The following is a 23,385-nucleotide window of genomic DNA, read 5'->3' on the forward strand; positions in this document are numbered from 1 at the left end:
TGTAGAGGTAGAGACTAAAAGGGATATTGAAGCAGATGTAGTCATGGACACTTCCTGGTGCCAGCATGCATGGCTAGGCCGTGTCACCCCCTAGAGCCAGAAAACGAAAGGGTGCATATGAGTGAAGGCACAGGGCTCTGTGCAATGCTATTCAGAGTGACTCAAGATTCCCACTTACATCCACTTGTCCTTTTGCTGTAGATGGCACACCAAACATGCTCGCAGGTCACCCTGCAAGAAAGAAGAGACGAGATATCAATCAATATTTTGAAGGAGGTTCAGAAGTAACTTTAGGTGTTGAAGATATTTCTCTTTCTCCCTGGCATTCACACCAGAGTCACCTTAGAGTCAGCCTACCACATAGCTTTCTTGGCCTCCACACAAACAGGGAATTCATTCAGCTTTGGGAAAAATTGGGAAAAAGTGCTGACTTGTAGGATGGTCAGGTGTCTTTTTAGCAGAATTCCAGGACTTCCTGATGGAAAACAGAGAATAGGTGTTTGTGTTTGTTTGTTTTCAAATCTAGCCTAGATTAGAGGGAGAAGTATGGTGAAGAGAAAGACAATTTTTTTATTATTCAAGAGAGGATACTATTCTCTTTCCAAACATGCTTCTCTCCCATCCCAGTGTCTTCTTCATTACTCACCCCTCATAAGGGATCAACTAGGTAGCCAACAATGATATGGTTGTATAAATTTCTCCTGTTCCAGACTTTCCAAAGGGCATAGAGGAAGGACCAGGGGTTGAAAATACAGTGGCTGCTTTGGGAAGATCAACCCAGGTCCTAGAGTTCCCTTGGGACCTAAGTAGGCTGTGACACAGTCAATGCTGACAGTCTGAGCTTGGGCAGAATCCAGATGACTAAGCCCCACTTGGACCAAGGCCAGGTCTCCTGAGTTTTTTTCTGGTGAAAAAAAAAAAATCAGAAAAATTCTTATTATTTCCACAATTCAATTTGAAAAAAGCCCTGGAGATCACATTAATCAGATGAAGTCCAGGCAAGAAATAAATTACAAATACTACTTTAGAAATTATTTTCAAGGATCATTTGAGACCAGGTGGACAACAGTATATGACTTTATTTATGCCAAAAAAAAAAAAAAGCCAAATGCAGTGGTGTACGCCTCTGGTCCCATGTACTCAGGAGGCAGAAGTGGGAGAATCTCTTAATCTTGGGAGATTGAGCCTACTATGAATCTCAGCACTGCATTCCAGCCTGGGCAATAAAGCAAAACTCTGTCTCTGTCTCTTTTTCTGTCTCTCTGTCTCTCTCACACACACAAATAAAAAGAAATATATTCATTAACAATCTCAATGTTATCATTGCTTTATAATGATATCTTAATCTTGAAATGAATTACTCAGCCTTACATAAAATATGTACATCTAGCTGTGGTAAGGGTCCACTGTTCACTTAGTATGGAGCCAGCACAGAAATGGGAGAAAGACACGTGCACAGAACCAGTCCAAGAGAATTCACCAATTTCTGACTCCCAGTAGTTGGGACAGAAGGGGACATGGCCAAGGCATAATCCACACTCTGCAGAAGGAATACACATGTGGAGTAGAGTGAAATTAGTGTTGCTACTCTCCCATTTCTAAAATCTAATTTTAGGTTTTTAGAAATACACTTGGAAATTCACTATCTTCAATTCTGAGAAAATTCTTGGAAATATACGTTATTCATCCTACAATTTTAGATATACTACAGACGTTGTCTGCATATTTCCCTTCAAATAGTAATTTAAATGATATATATAAATATATATAATGTATCTTATTATTAATATTCAAGATCTTATACTATTGTCCAGTAACATGTGTATATATTCATATACCTTAAGTGGAATAACAAAACCTTTCCAGTAAGTAAGACTATCTTTAAAATACTGTTGTCTGAATAGAATTCTGTTAATAAAACATATCCCATAAATCCTGTTTGGCAAAAATAAGATATTCTCTCAATATTTAGACATCTCTGCTGATTCATACAATAACCAAAATTTTGGTTTTGCAAAGGTCTGAGAACTCTCGTTTTAGGGTTCAACAAAAGTCTGTGTACCAAATATATTAACTCAAACATGTGAATAGACTAAAGATGCCTGTGGTTTCATGAGAAATAACAGCTGCCTTGAAGAGCCAGAAAGCCTGGAAAATTTCTTTCTAGATCACAGCTAGTTGACACTCAACCAGGGAAACATTGAGTTCTTAATGTCTAAGAGGTTGTTGTCAAGGCTTGGGTCCAGATGGAGACTGAGGCATTAGGAAAGGTTTTGTTAAAAGAGTGGCTGGAGCAGCATGCAGGGATGAAAAAGAATGAGAAAGAATGGGCTCTTCAGTAAATGTTGAGGAAGATATTTTCTAAAGAGAATTAGCAGAAGATGCTATGGATAGGATAATAGACAAGAGGAGAAAAAACTGAGCAAGATGGGAAAATGCAGAATGAAGAGAATGTACAAGAAGAAAAGACTCAACAACAAGGGCATAGTGTACATGGAGATGGAAGAGAACACAAAGGAAGAAGGAAAACGGAGGAAGAAAGAGAGATAAGAGAGGTACATGAGACATCAGGGCTTTTTTAAATCATGATAATTTTTAATTTCCTGCCATTGTGCTGCTAAACAACTCTTCCAGGAAACCAAATGCTTATAAGATGGCTTGGTTGGAGAGAATTGATTTTATCTTGGCTATCTGTGGCAGTTATCTCATTTAACAGAGCTATACAATACCAACCTGGGGGGAAAAAACAGTTTTACTGGCAAAAATGGTATACATTTAGACAAGGAGCAAAATGACTCATTAATAGTGTTTCTCCACTAGGCTCAATTTCAGGAGGAGAAAATGATGCAATTATATCAGCCTTATAATGGATTCTGGGTCTCTGTTTCAGACTTGATCAAGGTTCTCACTTTGTCGGCTTCAAAAACAGCAAAGGATTCAATAATATCAGCTTCAGACCAGATCCAGTGTCTGTCTGCTTCGGTTACAGGTAGTATCCAAAATATGAGTGTTCTTCCTTTAAGCAAGGTCCATGGTTTCACTACAGGAGATGAAACCTTGGGCCAGAATCTTAGTACGAGAGTTTCAGACTGATTAAAAGCAGAAATTATATCAACTTCAGGCTGGATCCAGGAACTAACTATTTGAGATTTTGAATAAGCTCATGATCTGCCTTTATTCAATGGAACGTAAAATGAAGATCAGACTATATCAGTTTCCTGCTTGATCCAGTGTTTCGCTGCTTGGGTTTCAGGGTGGGTCCAGTTTCAATATGTAGCATCTCTTTGCTGAGCCCAGGGTCAAAATATAGCAACTTCAGTCTGGGGCAAGGGAGAGAGCAGCTGATTTTCAGGATAAATCCAGGGTCTAACTGTTTCACGTTGAGTCTGTAAGCATGATGTGACTGTATCAATTTCAGTCATGTTTTGTGGTTTTATTCCTTCGCTTACAGTCCAAATTTGGAATACTTCAGCCTCAGCTTGCTTCCAGGATCTTATTTAATTCATTTTAATCTGGAATCTGTGTCTTATCACTCTGCTGGCTTCAGGGTGTGTCCAGGGATGAATTTCAGAGTAAGTCCCTTGCCTGATTGCAGCAAGTACATGCTGAATCCAAGGGTAATTTATGCTAACTTGATTCTGGGTCCAGGAGTGTGTCATTTGAGATTCAAGTTGGGTCCAGGGCCAAAATGCATTGTTTTGAGTTGGGGACAAACGTGTCAACATACCCACCTCAGGCCAGGTCCTAATTGCTTGAGATTCAGGCTCAGTACATTGTTTTATTTTATCAGTTTCAGAATGGGCCCAGAGTCTGACTGTATTGCTTTCAGCATAGATCCAAGGTTGCAGAACATCACCTTCAGACTTGGTCCAGGGTCTGACTGCATTCTTTTCAGATTGGTTCCATGGGTGGATTATTTGCCATTCTGGCTGCATCCAGGTAGTACCTGCTCAAGAATGAGGTTGAGTAACATTTATTCTTACATTGTTTTGGGTCTGAAACCAGGAACTCAGAGTATGATCATCAGATATGTTCAAGCATTTTGCTACCTGCATTTCAGCCTGATACAATAGTGTATCAGACAAGGACAGGGCCCAGGGTCTGACTGCTTGAAATTCACATGAGTCAAAAGTCTGATTGTATTAGTTTTAGGTTGAGTCCAGGGGTGGATTGTGCCTGCTTCAGTCCAGTTTCATAGTTTTATTGTATTATCTTCAGAAATAGTCCAGGATCTCACTGAACCTACATCAGATTGGGTAAACTGGTAGAAGACATCAGTTTTGGATTGGATCCATGTTTTCAATGTAGTAGTGTTATGTTTGGTTCAGGATTCTATTTTACCAGGTCCAAATGGAGTAAATGTGCTCAGTGTTTGAAATTCTGGCTGAGCCCAAGGTTTTATTTTTTTCTGTTCCAGTTCTAAATGAAGTTCTGCTAACTAAAGCTTCAGGTTTGGACCATGGTTTTGCTGCCTGAGGCACACGCACTATCGAGGATATAAGTGTTCCAAATTCAGACAAGGTCCATTCAATGATATTTTCAATTTCATGATGTGTCCATAAAATAGACACTTGATTTTCATCTTGGATCAAAGGTTGTGTGGTATCAGGTTGAGGCAGTAATGAAACTCTATAAATATTTTATCTTCAGGCAATGCCCAGAGTTTCTTCGCTTCAGTTTTAAGCATTGTCCAAAATGAGCCCATATCACTCTGTGTATAAGAATTTACCTCTGGAAAATTATCATGAGTCCACTCGGTGTCTGTAGAAGCTGCAGCCCCTGTCCACGTGTTTACAACTGGAGACTCAGACTGGAATCATGCGGTGATTGATTCAGACACAGGTAGTGTCCAGGGTTTTCCTGATATAGGGATAACCTATGTCTGTGGTAATACTGAGGAAACTATAGCACATACCCCTTGATTTTCTGCTGAAGATTCATCATAGGTCCATGATGTAAGTATATCAGATATAGTCTGCATCCAGGTAATTCCTACTGGAGACTAGGCCTGCAGCTGCAGTATAATTTTGTCAGACACTTGCTGTGTGGAGGTAATGGCTGCAGAAGATTGAGTCTGGGACCACAGTGCAACTATATCAGATACAGGATGTGTCCAGGGATTTGTTGCTAGAAGTAAAACTTTGGTTCATGGTGTGACTATGGAAGCTATTGCCTCTATCCATGGATTGACTGCTACAGATACGTACTGGGTCCACAATGGTAATGTATTAGATATAGGCAGTATCCAGGGATTTACTGTTGAAGATTCAAATTGGATCAATCTTATGTATGTGTCAGATACAGGCTGTATCTCTAATTAATACTGAAGATGGTATTAATTACATGTAAAGGCCCAGGCCTTTACTGTTGCAGATACTGCCTGTGCCCAAATTGTAGCTGTATAAAAAACAGGCTCTTTCCAGGGATTTAGTGCTGGAAATTCAGTTCAAGTTATAACTTTGGAAGCTACGGCCTCTCTCCAAGTATTTACTAGTAGAACTTCAGTTTGAGTCCATGCTTTCAGTGTACCATGTAAAGTTTGTGACAAGAAGATTAATGATACAGTTACAGACTGCGTAGACAGTGTGAGTGTATCAGCAGTAGGCTTTGTCCAGGGATTTACTGCCAAAAATTAGTCTGCATCCATGGTATGACTACATCAGTCTCAGCCTGTAACAGAGGACTTGGGGATGGAGATTCAGAGCCTGTCCAGATAGTTACAATTGGAGACTTAGACTGCATCATAGGATTTACAGCTGGAATTTCAGCCTGGTTCCAAGTGTTTACTGATGGATATTTCATTTGCATCCATGTGACTGCAGCAGGTAAAGGCTGTAACAAGGAATTGATTGCTGGAGATTTTGTCTGTGTACATGTTATGTTCAGTTTCCATGCAGTTGTGCAGTTTTGAGTGAGTTTTTAAATCCTGAGTTCTAATTTGATTGCACTGTGTCCTGATAGGCTCTTTGTTATTATTTCTGTTCTTTTGCATTTGCTGAGGAATTTTTTTACTTCCAATTATGCAGTCAATTTTAGAATAAGTTCTTTAACCCTGAGTGTAATTCTTGCTACTGGGAGAACAAACTGTAAGATCCAAGTGAGTATCAGACTCAAGCAGAATGACTAAACAAATGATGATGGCTTCAGCAAACATAATGGCAGAGGAGGTGATACAAACGGTTATTTCATATGACTGTATAAGTTGTGCTTTCCCTAAGATTACTTGGCTGAGGGCATAAGTAATATTCAGATAATGATGTTGAGTATGTAGGTGATTTTTTATTGTTTAGAACTTTCCTCTAATTTCCCTCTAGTATTTGAATTTACTTTTGTAACCAGAGTTACAATTATTTAAGCCTAAGTGTTATATGGAACTCTTGAAGTATGTACCATGTAATATTTATTACTGTCCATCAAGTAATATGAAATTTACATGTGATAGAAAAATATAATTTTTTCTTATAATTTAATATATGTATAAATCATAAAAGCTATATGACTAATGTATAAATATAAATATTCATAAACATGTATAATATATATCTATGCATTTTATTATTATATATTGCATATATATGTAATGTATACATTATATATTTTAATACATGTATACTATATGTGTATATGTATTTCTAATGGTTATCTTTGTTTCTACTCATTCAGATACAGCAGGTAGTCCTGTTCTTTGCCTCTTTGCCAGTCACTGGAAACTGGTAGACCTGCTCAATGATAACTCAGAAGCCTGTTATGATCCTGTTCTTGTCATCAGGACAGCCGCATACATATCTTTTATGAGATGGCTTATCAAGGCATCCCAGAAACCACTGGGTCCTACTTTTTCTCTACATATACATGTATTAAAATATATAATGTATATATTACATATATATGTAATATATAATGTCATTATGTGATGGAAACTGAACAACCTCCTCCTGAATGATTACTAGGTAAATAATTAAATAAAGGCAGAAATAAAGATGTTCTTTGAAACCAATGAGAACAAAGATACAACATACTAGAATCTCTGGGAAACATTTAAAGCAGTGTTTTGGGGAAAATTTATAGCATTTAATGTCCACAAGAAAAAGTAGGAAAGATCTAAAATCGGCACACTAACATCAAAATTAAAAGAACTAGAGAACAAGAAAAGCAAGATCAAACAAATTCAAAAGCCAACAGAAGACAAGAAATAACTAATATTAGGACAGGACTGAAGGAGATAGAGATATGAAAAAGCCTTCAAAAAATCAATGAATCCAGGAGATCATTTTCTGAAAAGACCAACAAAATAGGTAGACCACTGGCCAGACTATTGAAGAAGAAAAGAGAGAAGAATCAAATAGATGCAATAAAAAATGATAAAGGGGATATCACCACCAATCCCACATAAATACAAACTATCATCAGAGAATACTATAAACACCTCTATGCAAATAAGCTAGAAAATCTAGAAAAAAATGGATAAATTCCTGGACACATACACCTTCCCAATTCTAAACCAGGAAGAAGTCAAATCCCTGAATAAACCAATAACAAGTTATGAAATGGAGACAGCAATTAATAGCCTACCAACCAAAAAAAAAAAAAAAAAAAAGAAAGAAAGTCCAGGACTAGATAGATTACAACCGAATTCTACAAGAGATACAAAAAGGAGTTGCTACCATTTCTTCTGAAACTTTTCCAAACAATAGAAAAACAAGAAATCCTCCCTAACTCATTTCATGAGGCCAGCATCATCCTGATACCCAATCCTGGCAGAGACACAGCAAAAAAAGAAAATTTCAGGCCAATATCCCTGATGAACATTGATGCAAAAATCCTCAATGAAATACTGGCAAAAAAAATCCAGCAGCACATCAAAAAGTGTTTCCAACACAATCAAGTCGGGTTCATACCTGCAATGCAAGGCTGATTCAACATATGCAAATCAACAGATATAATCCATCACATAAACAGAGCCAATGATAAAAACCACATGATTATCTCTATAGATCCAGATAAGCTCTATGACAAAATTCAACACCCCTTCATGATAAAAACTCTCAATAAACTAGTTATTGATGGAATGTATTTCAAAATACTAAGAGTTATTTATGACAAACCCACATCCAACATCATACTGAATATCAGAACCTGGAAGCTTTCCCTTAGAAAGCCTGCACATGACAAGGATGCCCCATCTCTCACCCCTCCTATTCACCATAGTATTAGAAGTTCTGACCAGGGCAATCGGGCAAGAGAAAGAAATAAAGTGTATTCAAATAGGAAAAGAGGAAGTCAAATTGTCCGTGTTTGCAGATTACAAGATTGTATATTTAGAGAACCCAATTGTCTCAGCTCAAAATATCCTCAAGCTGATAAGCAACTTCAGCAAAGTCTCAGCATACAAAATCAATGTGCAAAAATCACAAGCATTCCTATACACCAATAGCAGACAAACAGAGAGCTAAATCATTAGTTAACTCACATACACACTTGCTACAAAGAGAATAAAATACCTAAGAATGCAACTTACAAGGGATGTGAAGGACTTCTACAAGGAGAACTACAAATCATTGCTCAAGGAAATAAGAGAGAACACAAATACATGGAAAAACACCCCATGCTGATTATAGGAAGAATCAATACTGTGAACTTGGTCATACTGCCCAAAGTAATTTACAGATTCAATGCTATCCCCATAAAGCTACCATTGACTTTCTTTACAGAATTGTTAAAAACTATTTTAAACTTCATATGGAACCAAAAAAGAGCCTGCATAGCCAAGACAATCCTAAGCCAAAAGAAAAAAGCTGGAGGCATGATGCTACCTGACTTCAAACTGTAATACAAGGCTACAGTAACCAAAACAGCAACGTACCAGTACCAAAACAGATATATAGACCAGTGAAACAGAACAGAGGCCTCAGAAATAACACCACACCTCCACAACCATCTGATATTTGACAAACCTGACAAAAACAAGCAATGGAGAAATGTTTTCCTATTTAATAAATGGTGTTGGGAAAACTGGCTAGCCATATGGAGAAAACTGCAAGTGGACCCCTTCCTTACACCTTAAACAAAAATTAACTGAAGATTAATTAAAGATTTAAGTGTAATATCTGAAACCATAAAAACCCTCAAAGAAAACATAGGAAATACCATACGGGACACAGACATGAGTAAACACTTTGTGTCTAAAACAACAAAAGCAATGACAACAAAAGCCAAAATTGACAAATGGGATCTAAATAAACTAAAGAGTTTCAAACAGCAAAAGAAACTATTATTAGAGTGAACAGGCAACCTACAGAATGGGAGAAAAATTTTGCAATCTATCCATCTGACAAAGGACCAATATCCACAATCTTCAAAGAACTTAAACAAATTTACAAGAAAAAAGAGTAAACCAACCCATCAAATAGTGCATGAAGGATATGAACAGACACTTCTCAAAAGAAGACATTTATGCAGCCAACAAACATATGAGAAGAAGATCATCATCACAGGTCATTAAAGAAATGCAAATCAAAACTACAATGAGATACCATCTTACGTCAATTACAAAGGCGGTCATTAAAATGTCAGGAAATAACAGATGTTGGAGAGGAAGTGGAGAAATAGAAGCGCTTTTACATTGTTGGTGGGAGTGCAAATTAGTTCTACCATTGTGGAATACAGTCTGGTGATTCCTCAAGGATCTAAAACTAGAAATACTATTTGACCCAGCAATCCCATTACGGGTTATATACCCAAAGGATTACAAATCATTCTACTATAAAGATACATGCAGACTTATGTTTATTGAGGCATTGTTCATAACAGCAAAGACTTGGATCCAACCCAAATGTCCATCAATGATAGACTGGATAAAGAAAATGTGGCACATATACACCATGGAATACTAAGCAGCCATAAAAAAGGACAAGTTCATGTCCTTTGCAGGGACATGGGTGAAGCTGGGAAGCATCATTCTCAGCAAACTAACACAAGAACAGAAAGCCAAACACCACATTTTCTCACTCGTAAATTGGAGTTGAACAATGAGAACACATGGACACAGGGAGGGGAACATCACACACTGGGGCCTGTCAGGATGTGGAGGGCTAAGGGAGGGATAGCATTAGGAGAAATACCTAATGTATATGATGGGTTGATGAGTGCAGCAAACCATCATGGTACATGTATACCTATGTAGCAAAACTGCACATTCTGCTCATGTACCCCAGAACTTAAAGTATATAAAGAAAGAAATACATATAGACATATACTATATACATGTATAAATATATATCAATGCATAAATTTCATTAATATATGATGCATACATATTAATTATAAAATATACAGATACATATATTGTATAAGTTTAGGAATGCTTATATATAAATTACTTATATAAATTATATGGTTTGTATACATATTACATTATAAGATATTAAATTATAAGTATAAATTATAGTTTTCTATCACATGTAAATTTCATAGTACTTGAGGGAAAGTAAGAAATTTTACATGATACATACTTCATGAGTTTCTTATAACACTTACGCATAAAGAATTGTAACTCTGGTTAAAAGAGTGAAATCAAATCCTGGAAGAAATTTAGAGGAAAGAAACTATAAAAAAAAATCACCTACATAAAAAACATAGTTAACTGAATATTACTTATGCCCTAAGCCAAGTAACTTTAAGCAAAGCACAACTTATACAGTCACATGAAAAGACTGGATGTATCACCTCCTCTGCCACTACATTTGTTTAAGCATCATCATTTGTTTGGTTTCTCTGCTTAATTCTGATGCTCACTTGCAGCTTACAGTTTGTTCTCCTAGTAGCCAGAATTATACTCAGAATAAAATCAAAAGGATTTGTCTTTGATCTCACTTAACTGTTTTCCTTTGTTCATTTTGCCTAATGATGGGAGTATGACTACTTGCTTAATTCTAGTCTCATAATTATTTCAATGTTTATTTTCTCTGCCTGAAATTCTCTTCCTCCAAATATCTGCCCAGATTACTTCCCCATGGCTTTAGTCTTTGCTCAAGTAAAGCATTTTTAAAGGCATATAACTTCAAAAACCATTTTTCCAACATCTTTCTGTCACCTAATTAACTATGAACTATAGTTGATGTAAAAATGTTTGTAAAAGGTGCTTAGGTTAAATGTGCCAGTGTTATTCATAATACCCTTAATACTTTTAGTATTTGGATAGAAAAGCAATAAAAATAGAACAAGCCAAGAAACCATCTTATCAAAGTCAAGGTAGACAGAGACCACCACCTTCTTCAAGAAACAGAAGCCCTTCAGGAAGTCTGAGATCTGCAAGAGGAAGTAGTGAAGAACAAGAGGGTGGATTCCCTCACATGAAGGACACTTGGGTAATGTTTTAAAAGATAAAGATGGAACCACAGGATTGAAAGAAAATAAGTTTGAAGATATTGAAATTTCTCAATTACATTTATTTCCTTTATGAACAGAAAAATAACTTACTGATAAGCAAAATTATTTCTAAGTAATGAAGGTGTATTTTAGGAATGATTGATCTAATATCTAAAATTCATTTTAATATTGTAATAACTTTCATTGAAATAAAATAAACATAAAACTGAATTGAGTTTATGAATGCTGATTGATTGTACTCAACAGGTTTTCTGAAGAACTCATTTATACTCATTATACTTTAGAGTTTTCTACTTTGGGGCCCAGAACTTCACATTAGTTGTATTATCAAATTATGATGGAATATTTACAAATTTCCAACAAAAAAAGTAATTCAGTACTTAAGATTCATTTTGCTTTGCATTTCTCTGATGGCCAGTGATGATGAGCATTTTTTCATGTATTTTCTGGCTGCATAAATGTCTTCTTTTGAGAAGTGTCTGTTCATGTCCTTCGCCCACTTTTTGATGGGGTTGTTTGTTTTTTTCTTGTAAATTTGTTTGAGTTCATTGTAGATTCTGGATATTAGCCCTTTGTCAGATGAGTAGGTTGCGAAAATTTTCTCCCATGTTGTAGGTTGCCTGTTCACTCTGATGGTAGTTTCTCTTGCTGTGCAGAAGCTCTTTAGTTTAATTAGATCCCATTTGTCAATTTTGGCTTTTGTTGCCATTGCTTTTGGTGTTTTGGACATGAAGTCCTTGCCCACACCTATGTCCTGAATGGTAATGCCTAGGTTTTCTTCTAGGGCTTTTATGGTTTTAGGTCTAATGTTTAAATCTTTAATCCATCTTGAATTGATTTTTGTATAAGGTGTAAGGAAGGGATCCAGTTTCAGCTTTCTACATAAGGCTAGCCAGTTTGAGATATCATCTCACACCAGTTAGAATGGCAATCATTAAAAAGTCAGGAAACAACAGATGCTGGAGAGGATGTGGAGAAATAGGAACACTTTTACACTGTTGGTGGGACTGTAAACTAGTTCAACCATTGTGGAAGTCAGTGTGGCGATTCCTCAGGGATCTAGAACTAGAAATACCATTTGACCCAGCCATCCCATTACTGGGTATATACCCAAATGACTATAAATCATGCTGCTATAAAGACACATGCACACGTATGTTTATTGCGGCATTATTCACAATAGCAAAGACTTGGAACCAACCCAAATGTCCAACAATGATAGACTGGATTAAGAAAATGTGGCACATATACACCATGGAATACTATGCAGCCATAAAACATGATGAGTTCATGTCCTTTGTAGGGACATGGATGAAATTGGAAACCATCATTCTCAGTAAACTATCACAAGAACAAAAAACCAAACACCGCATATTCTCACTCATACGTGGGAATTGAACAATGAGATCACATGGACACAGGAAGGGGAATATCACACTCTGGGGACTGTGGTGGGGAGGGGGGAGGGGGGATGGATAGCATTGAGAGATATACCTAATGCTAGATGATGAGTTAGTGGGTGCAGCGCACCAGCATGGCACATGTATACATATGTAACTAACCTGCACAATGTGCACATGTACCCTAAAACTTAAAGTATATATAAAAAAAAGATTCATTTTGCAATATGTGGTTTTTTTGTGTATACATGTGCAAACATCTATGCAAATCTATTGCTTTGTAATTTTTATACAGAGAGTTTGTACATTGGCCTGCCATAAAGCATTTTCAATTTAAGAAATGCAGAACTTTAGTTTCTGAAAAGAGTCTGTGACTCTGGAAAGGTCTGAAAACCACTGCTTCACAGATATGTATGTATCTTTCTTTGCTGGATGATAAGTCACTGAAAGCGGTATTTATGAGCAATTTACACAATAGAAATGGGGTCAATTTTTAAATAAAAAAGAAAAACCATTAAAAAAAAAAACTGTTGGATGGGCTGGGCGAGATGGCTCACACCTGTCTTCTCAGCACTTGGGGAGTATGGGGCAGGTGGACCACGAGGTCAGGAACTCCAGACCAGGCTAGCCCACATGATGAAGCCGCATCTCTCCTAATGACAGAAAAAATTAGGCCGGGCACTGTGGCTCACGCCTTTAATCCTATCACTTTGGGAGGCCGAGGTGGGCGGATCACGAGGTCAGGAGATAGAGACCATCCTGGCTAACAAGGTGAAACCCCGTCTCTACTAAAAATTCAATACAAAAAAATTAGCAGCGTGTGGTGTTTGGTGTCTATACTCCCAGCTAACTTGGGAGGCTGAGGCAGCAGAATGGTGTGAACCTGGGAGGCATAGCTTGCCGTGAGCCTAGATTGCACCACTGAACTCCAGCCTGGATGACAGAGGGAGACTCTGACTCAAAAAAAAAAAAAAAAAAAAGAAAGAAAAAAAGATACAGAAAATTAGCCTGGCATGGTGGTGTGCATCTATAATCCCAGCTGCTCAGGAGGCTGAGGCAGGAGAATCGCTGGAAGCTGGGAGGCAGAAGCTGCAGTGAGCCAAGATCACGCCATTGCACTCCAGCCTGGGCGATAGGGCAAGAGTCCATCTCAGTAAACAAACAAACAAACAAACAAACAAACCTATTGGTTAACTTGTATTATCTATTAACCAACCTTCAAATATCTGTCATTTAATTTTGTGTTTTAATAACCAGATGTGCACTTAATTGGATATTTTTTTGAAGTTTAAATTGCAGTGTTTGCTCCATTTTAAGATGCATATCTTCATGGTTATTTTGTCTGCATTGATCTTCAGGGTGAGGTTCAATAATACTCAGGGTGAGGTTCAATAACATGAGAATGTGCATATTCTAAACTGTAACACCACTTGGCAATTGGCATATATCTACATTTTTTGTAGATATATAAAAACATTTTATATTATTTAATATGCAATTCTTAAAGATTATTAAAATTTAGCATAGTCTAACGTGAGAATTACTGTTTCAGAAGGAAATTTTAAGAATTCTATATAATGTTAACAAATTTTATAGATAATGTATTTTTCTGATGTGTCACTTTTTGAGTTTCTTTCAATGGAATTCAGTTTACCTTTATGATATGCTTTGAAAATTTGTACTCATAACAGAATTATGTAAACAGTCATTGATCATTTTTCTTTTAATATTTTTTCTTTATGTATATCATACTTATATATTTTACTGATATATATATATATATCTGTTTCCTGTTCACTCCTTACTTTTCCCACATCTCTCTCTCACAATAATGTACTATGATTCTTGGGTTTCTTTCTAGAGTCTCTAAAGGGACTTATATTGCTTGAATTGTACTAATTTCAGATAAAAATGTTAATTTTATTAGTTTAGACAAAATGTGAATTTGTTATAAAATGTAGAAAATATTTGTAAACAACTAAAACTTAGCCATTTAAGAAACAGTGATGTTAGTTAACTAAAAAGATTTTGTTTGAAATACAGATGAGGGTGGATACACTCCTGATCTCAAGATGAGTTATTCTAGGGGACTCACTCCAGTTAAAAGAGGTCCATCTTCAAGAAGTGGAGGTCCTCCTCCGAAAAAATCTGCTCCTTCTGCTGTGGCAAGAAGCAGTAGTTGGATGGGAAGCCAAGGTAAATGCTACCTGACAGAAAGACCGTAGTTTTTGTATGACTGAAAATGAGCCGTTTTACCTGAATGCTTAGCTTTAAGTTCATTGAACAAAAGGGAAGTGACACGTACGTGAGCATAATTGCTGATTGATAGCTTTTATTATAGTTTCTATCTCACTAGGTACATTTCAGATTTATGTTGAAGAAATACTTGAGCTTCTCATTGCAGATCAAAGAAGTGATTAGAGTGAGGCCAACATTCCTTTTAATCCTGTGTTGGCTAGAAAATTCCCCTTAATTTTTCTAAAAGTTCCTAGCAGTATTCTTTGATGGTAGGCTTCTTGATGTAATTAATTCTTCCATTTCCTAAGTCCCCTGGTGTCCCATTCTAAAAATTGCTTGTTCGGTGACTTTGCCGGGTTGGAGTCTTGCTCTTACTAGGTGAGAGAGCACTATGTGAGATGACGGCTTACCATAGCCTCAAATTTGTGAGATGACGGCTTACTATAGCCTCAAATTCCTGGGCTCAAGCAATTCTGCTGTTTCAGCCTCCCGAGTTTCTGCAACTACAGGCATGCAGCAGCACACCTAGCTACATTTTTTTCCTATGTTTTTGTAGAGAGAGGATCTGACTACATTGTCAAAACTGATGTTAAAGCCCGGGGCTCAAGCGGTCCAGCTGCCTCAGCCTTCCACACTCACTCACAGTGTGAGCCGCTAAGCCTGGCCATCCAGCTTCTGAGACCTCAGTAATGCGTATGTGCAAGGCATACTCACTGCTTGCATGAAGATTCAAAAGAACTACAAGAGCATTTAGCAGACAAGGAGTCATTGGGCTTAAATATGATTTAAAAATAAATTTAAGGCTCGAGAGGTAGACACGTAGGAGTCCAAAATTCTTAAATTAAGTGGATATCACAGAAATGCAGAGTTGTGAAATATAGGTGTATGTAAATCAGTAATTGAGATTGTACCGGGATGTTTAAACATTAACACAAGGTCCTTAGTGTAAGATTTGAAATTATTTGAGGAGAGAATTTAGAACTAAGCAACATGAGGTGAGCAGTAGGGTTGAATGCAAGTAATACTTTTGAGAATTGTAAGACTGCAGACTGAGCAGAAGAAAATAAGACAATAAATAAAAGTTCTTAGCAAGGAAGTTTAAGCAGAGCAAATTAAAATTCTTTCTTAGTCCTCCATCCACATATGGAGGAAGTTAAAAACTGCCATTTTCAATTTTACATTTCATACGTAGAGTATCGGTGAAAGGAGGTATTTATTGGCTTCAGGATACCCAAGCCAACACATTTCCATTGGAAAATTAGCCAGTGAAGGTATCATATGTGAAACACTGACCTCTAAGGAATAGCAAGTGAAGAATATATTAAAGGAGAAACTTTCTATTTTGAAATAGCAACAATGTTGTAATGACCCCTTGCATAGCATTGCTTTCTTTGCAGTAAAAGCAAATCCTGACCATCATTAGAAAATCTTCACTAATACATTTAAATTTGTCAACATTTAAGATAGAGCCAACCAGTTAGAGATAAAGAACTTTTATGTAAACATTTAGCATACAGTCATTTAAAGGTAGCTGTATTTATGTGTGTGTGAGATGGACTGAATGATATTGGAAAATCTACCTTCTTTGGCTGAGAAAGGACAATGTATGTAAACTTTAAAATCAGTGAAGAGTTTGATGGTTTTACGTGTTTTCCCTGTGTCACTCACAGTCATCAGTAATTTACATGAAAAGGAAAATAAGAACTAAGTAGTTACTAACCATTACAAATGAACTTTTACCTAAGCATTAATGTTTGCCTTCAGCTTCATTAGAAGAACTGGCCTTGTGGAAGCCATGGGATTATCCAAAGCCATGAGAAATATTCACAGTGTCATGTCTGTCTAGTAATTTAGGAAACAAAGAATGGAGTCATAGAAGAAATAATTTTAAAAAGTTGTTTGAGAGAAGAGAAAATAGCGTTTCAGATTTGGTGTTCTTTACGTAATGTTCCATCATTTGAATGTTAAAGGTCCCATGTCACAAAGAAGAGAGAATTATGGAGTTCCTCCACGCAGAGGGACAATATCTTCCTGGAGAAATGATCGCATGTCACCAAGATATGATGGTTATGCAACTAACGATGGGTAAAGGAAAAATTAAAAAACACAGTTGATTTTTTTTCTGTGGTGATGAAATTCACATAACAAAATTAAATATTATAAGGTGAACAGTTAAGTGGTGTTTAATACGTTCTGTGCCAGGCAACAACTACCTCCATCGACTTCCAGAACATTTTCATTACTCCAAATTAAAACTCCAACTACCAGTTAAGCAGTCCCTCCCAGTTTCTCCTTTTCCTCAGCTGCTAGATAACACCAGTCAGTGTTCTGCCTCTGAACTTAACCTGTTGTGGGTATTTAATGTTAATGTGCTCAAACACTACATGACTTTTTGTATTTGTCTCCTCTCCTTTTGCATGATGTCCTGAAGGTTCATTTACATCATAGCACTTCACTCCTTCCACAAGCTATTAACCCATTATTTTATCTGGGTTGTTTCCACCCGAGTATTTCTACGCACCAATATTTGTTTGAGTATGCCTATTCGGTTCTAGGTGTATATGAGTGGAATTGCATGGTCCTATGATAATGATGTTTGTTTTCTTGAGGAACCACCACATTTCTCCATAGTAGCTGCATCATTTTCCGTTCCAACCTAGCATTGTATCAGCATTCCAATTGATCTACATCCTCTCAAACACTTGTTATTTCCTGCTGTTTGAAGTTTATTGCCATTCCAATGTGTGTTTGAAATATGATATCCCATTTTGGATTTGAAATGCATTTTCTGCACCCATTAACTCATCATGCACTTGTATCCTAGAACTTAAAGTATAATAAAACAAAAAGAAATGCATTTTCTGCATCACTGAATATGAGTATCTGTCCCATGTGCTTTTTGGGCATTTGCCGATTTTATTTGGGGAAAAACTGTTTAGAAGTTTGGCCTTTTAATTTTGTTTAAGTTGTAAGTTAGTCATGTATTGGATACTAGAAGTTGAAAATTTAAAATTTGTTGCTTAAACTTATGCACACAGAAATCATCCAAGTTGCCAAGAAACGAGGGATTATGCTCCACCATCTAGAGGCCATGCATACCGTGATTGTGGTCATTCTCGTCGGCATGAAACTTATTCCAGAGGATATAGGTACTGTACCTTTTTCTGGATTTGTCAAATAGATTTCTCAAATTGTTCGTTCCAACTAACATTGTATCAGGGCTCCAATTTACCTACATCCTCTCAAACACTTGTTATTTCCTGCTTTTGAAAATTTATTGCCATTCATCTGTGTGTGTGAAATATGATATCTCATTTTGGATTTGAAATGCATTTTCTGCAAATACTAACTCATCATGCACATGTACCCTAGAACTTAAAGTATAATAAAAAAAAAGAAATGCATTTTCTGAATCACTGAATATGTGTATCTGTCCCATGTGCTTTTTGGGCATTTGCCCATTTTTTTTGGAGAAATATCTGTTTAGATGTTTGGCCTTTTAATTTTGTTTAAGTTGTAAGTTAGTCATATATCAGATACTAGAAGTAGAAAATTTAAATTTCTTGCTTAAACGTATGCATACAGAAATCATCGAAGTTCCCGAGAAACTAGGGATTATCCTCCACCATCTAGAGGCCATGCTTACCATGATTATGGTCATTCTCGTCTGCATGAAAGTTATTCTAGAGGATATAGGTACTGTACCTTTTCTGAATTTGTCAAATAGATTTCTTAAATTGTTCATTCCAACTAACATTGTATCAGGGCTCCAATTTATCTACATCCTCTCAAACACTTTTTATTTCCTGCTTTTGAAAATTTATTGCCATTCATCTGTGTGTGTGAAATATGATATCTCATTTTGGATTTGAAATGCATTTTCTGCACCCATTAATTCATCATGCACATGTATCCTAGAACTTAAAGTATAATAAAACAAAAAGAAATGCATTTTCTGAATCACTGAATATGAGTATCTGTCCCTTGTGCTTTTTGGCCATTTGCCTATTTTATTTGGAGAAATATCTATTTAGATGTTTGGCCTTTTAATTTAAAGTTGTAAGTTAGTCATGTATTCGATACTAGAAGATGAAAAGTTAAAATTTGTTGCTTAAACTTATGCACAGAGAAATCATCCAAGTTCCCGAGAAACTAGGGATTATGCTCCACCATCTAGAGGCTAGGCATACTGAGACTATGGTCATTCTAGGCAGGATGAACATTCCTCTAGAGGATATAGATACTGTAACTTTTTCTGGATTTATCAAATAGATTTCTTATATTGTTCATTCCAAATAACATTGTGTCAGGGCTCCAATTTATCTACATCCTCTCAAACACTTGTTATTTCCTGCTTTTGAAAATTTATTGCCCTTCCAGTGTGTGTGTGTGAAGTGTGGAAGCTCCTTTTTTATTTGAAATGCATTTCCTGCATCATTGATTATCAGTATCTGTTTCATGTGCTTTTTGGGCATTTGGGCATTTTGGGCATTTGGGATCTGTGGGTATTTTATTTAGATGGTTGGCAATTTAACTGTGTTTAAGTTGTAATGTAGTTCTATTTTGGATACTGCAAGTTGACAATTTAACATTCCTTGCTTAAACTTGTGCACGCAGAAATAGTCCAAGTTCCCGAGAAACCAGGGATTATACTCCACCACGTAGAGACTATGCATACTGTGATTATGGTCATTCTAGTTGGGATGAACATTCCTCTAGAGGATATAGGTACTGTCATGTTATCTGGATTTATCAAATGGATTTCTTAAATTGTTCATTCGGAAATTGAAAAGACTTTTTTTTTTCAATTTAGTTATCACGATGGCTACGGTGAGGCCCTTGGTAGAGATCATTCTGAACATCTACGTGGAAGTTCTTATAGAGATGCATTTCAGGGATACGGTAAGGGTCCAGGATGGATTTGTAAATTACAGAATTTTATTTAATAGACCGGATTGTTATTTTAATGAAATTCTAAGGAAAATTGTAAAGGACATATGCAACATGTTTAAATATTGAGTATTCTTTTTTTTTTGATCATCCCAGAAACATATTTATTCATTTTCATCATTGTGCACAAATAATAAAATAAACAGTGCTTATCTGGTACTCATTATCAGTATAAAGCCTAGGGAATGATATGAAGGTGAGAACTTCAGTTAACGTTAAGAAAATGTGACTGAGCATTTACTTTAGAATTAAGTTTGTTAAGCTGCAAAATACTACTCTTACATTTCTCTTAAATAAAACCTTCTGACTATTGAAGACTTGATTAATATCCTGTCAACAAAGGCGGAGGAAAGCAGATATTTCCAAATAGTACTTTAACTAATTCATGCTTTAATGATAGCAGTAAAAATGTTTAAATGTAGTCCCACATATTATTTTATCAACCCTGCAGGGACCTCTCATGATGCACCACCTGCACGAGGGCCTCGGATGTCTTATGGTGGAAGCACCTGCCATGTATATAGTAATACACGAGATAGATATGGCAGAAGTTGGGAGAGTTACTCAAGGAGCTGTGGTGATTTTCATTATTGTGATCGTGAGCATGTTTGCAGAAAAGACCAAAGGAATCCGCCTTCTCTGGGTAGGGTGCTCCCTGATCCTCGTGAAGCATATGGTAGCTCAAGTTATGTGGCATCTATAGTAGATGGTGGGGAGAGTCGATCTGAAAAAGGCGACTCGAGCAGATATTAAAGCAAGCATTCAAAATAATAGTTATTGCATACCAAACCTTGTTTGCAAATCAAAAATTGAAATGTTATTTCTGCATCGTTACCTGCATATTACTGACAGAAACATGTTGGTTTTGTGGAGAGAGGTAGATACTGACTTCCTCCATGAATTTTTTGAGGTATTCAAAGGAAAAGGAATTGTTTTCAAAGTAATTTCATACTTGTTGATGCTATTTGAAAAGTGTTTAGATGTAATATCTACCTTAAAATTTTCACAATAAAATTTTACACGTACCGCAAGATGCCTGGTGTTATTGGTTAGCCGCACATGCTTAAAGCAAATTCAATAGGAGAGTAAATTGTGTAGTTTGTTGTACGTTTTCCTTTGTTTCTTTGAACACAGATGCAAAATTAGGGATGTGTTATGTCGCCCTTGCAAGCTGCTCAAGTTTTCTAATTAGGCTGTTTCTCTTTAAAAACTAACAAGGTTATGTTGGAGAAGTCTTCAGAAAGACTACAAAACTGTCTGCCTCACCATAAAATGTTTATTTTTTAGAGGAATAGTACAGGTCAAAGGAAATAATTAGATGTATTGATACTAAAGTTTAAGACATCCAGAACATTCTGTGTGAAGCATTCTGTGACTGAAGAGGATAACGGTAATGAAAACTTTTTTTTTCACCTAAATCAGAAGTGAACCAGCTAAGTTTCTCAGGTGCATACCATAATGAATTTAAATGTTCGTAGTTTAAATAGTGGAAAGTAAGTGTTTTGTCTTGTGAGGTACCCACGTTAATTTTTTCTTGAATATTTTGCCAATGGATGTTGTAAATAATGGTGTAGTAATATGTTCTTACAGATAGGAATAATCTAGAGTGGTTGGGATAGTATCACATTTTTTTGAGATGAAGTGTAGCTTTGTCGCCGAAGCTGGGGTGCAGTGGCTCTGTCTTGGCTTATGGCAACCGCTGCCTTCTGGGTCCAAGCTATTCTCCTGCCTCAGCATCCTGAGTAACTGGTATTAGATATGTGTGCAGCACAGCTGGGCCAATTTTCGTATTTTTAGTGCAGACAGCGTTTCACCTTGTTTGCCAGGCTGTTCTTAAAATCCTGATCCACCCTCCTCAGACTCCCGAAGTGCTAAGATCATAGGCATGTGCCTCCACTGTCAGCCTATCGTATTTAATTGATAATATGAATGGAAACACTTTAAACCTCATACTTAGAGGAAAGTGAAGTGTATAAAACATAAACAACAGCATAAAGTTTCCGACGGGATTGCTTAAAGTTTTAAGACATCATTGAATGATAAAAATATTTAGACCGAAATAACTAAATGAATTAATTTTCCTGATTATACAAACTAAAGAAATGAAATACATCAAGTTCCAGAAATTTTGCAGTCCATAATTCTTACAAATGACAGACTAATCTGCAAGGAGGAAGTATGTTCTTGAAAAATTTTGACACAATCATCAATTTTTATAGGGTAAGTTTACAAATAATTTTAAAGGGAGAAGTTACCAACTTTGATTTTCAAGTGAGTTATTCGTGTTATGAAGTGTTTTCATTCACCTGTAGCATTGTGAGGATGAAGTGAAAAGATAAATCCCCCGAGTCTTGTGTATCTTACTGTCCATGTGTGATGGCTCAGGTCTCTAATTCTAACACTTGGGGAGGCCGAGGCTTGCAGAGCACTTTAGGACAGGAGTTGAAGACCAGACTGGCCAACACCATGAAACCCCATCTCTACCAAAAATACAAAAATTAGCCGGGCATGGTGGTGCCTGCCTGTAGTACGTTGCAGTTAATTGGGAGGCTCAGGCAGGACAATGGTTTGAACTTGGGAGCCTGATGCTGCGGTGAGCCGATATTGCACCATGCACTCTAGCCTGGGTGACAGAGTGCGACTCCAACACAAAAATAATTATATCAATCAACAAATATATCAATAATAAATAGGGTATCCTTCAGTTCAAGCAGTTATCGATTCTTTTTTCTTTTTTAGAGACAAGGTCTCACACTGTTGTCCAGCCTAGACTGCAGTGGCACCATCATAGCTCACTGCAGCCTTGAACACGGGGTTCAAATGTGCAAGCCTTCCATTTCAGCCTCCCAAGAAGCTGGAATTACAGACACACACCAACCACCATGCCCAGCTTTTGTGTTTGTGTGTGTGTGGTAGGGACAATGCTTTGGATATGTTGTTCAGGCTGGTCTCAAATTCCCAGACCGAAATGATCCTCCTTTCCTGGCTTCCCAAAGTGTTGTGATTATAGCAGTGAGCCGCTGAGTCTGGCATATCTTTTCTTATTATGAGCGACATTCCACCTCACTGAGTCTGGCGTATCTTTTCTTGGTATCAGCGACATTTCACCTTTGCTCTTTTAATTATTTTGAGATGTACAATAAATCATTATTAAGTGTAGTCATCCTGTGCCACTGAACACTAGATATGATTCCTTCTAGGCAAGTATAATTTAATCCACCCCCATCCCCTCTTTGATCCCTCCTTTACCAGTTCACATTACTTGTATCAAAATATCACATGTATGCCAAAAGTATTTACAACTGTTAGGTACAAATTTTCATTCCCTTCCTCCTTCCCTCCCTTCCTTTCTTCCTTCCTGTCTTTCTTTCTTTTTGTCTCTGTATCTTTCTCTCTCACTGATTTATTT

The 23,385-nt window shown here is 36.7% G+C and overlaps 1 pseudogene; it reads left to right on the top strand.

Annotated features, from left to right (window-relative positions):
* Positions 1 to 14,860: 14,860 nt before the first annotated feature.
* Positions 14,861 to 20,729, top strand: LOC129395555 (RNA-binding motif protein, Y chromosome, family 1 member F/J-like; annotated as a pseudogene).
* The last annotated feature ends 2,656 nt before the right edge of the window (positions 20,730 to 23,385 follow it).

Source organism: Pan paniscus, chromosome Y (genome assembly GCF_029289425.2).
Source record: "Pan paniscus chromosome Y, NHGRI_mPanPan1-v2.0_pri, whole genome shotgun sequence".
Taxonomy (NCBI): domain Eukaryota; kingdom Metazoa; phylum Chordata; class Mammalia; order Primates; family Hominidae; genus Pan; species Pan paniscus.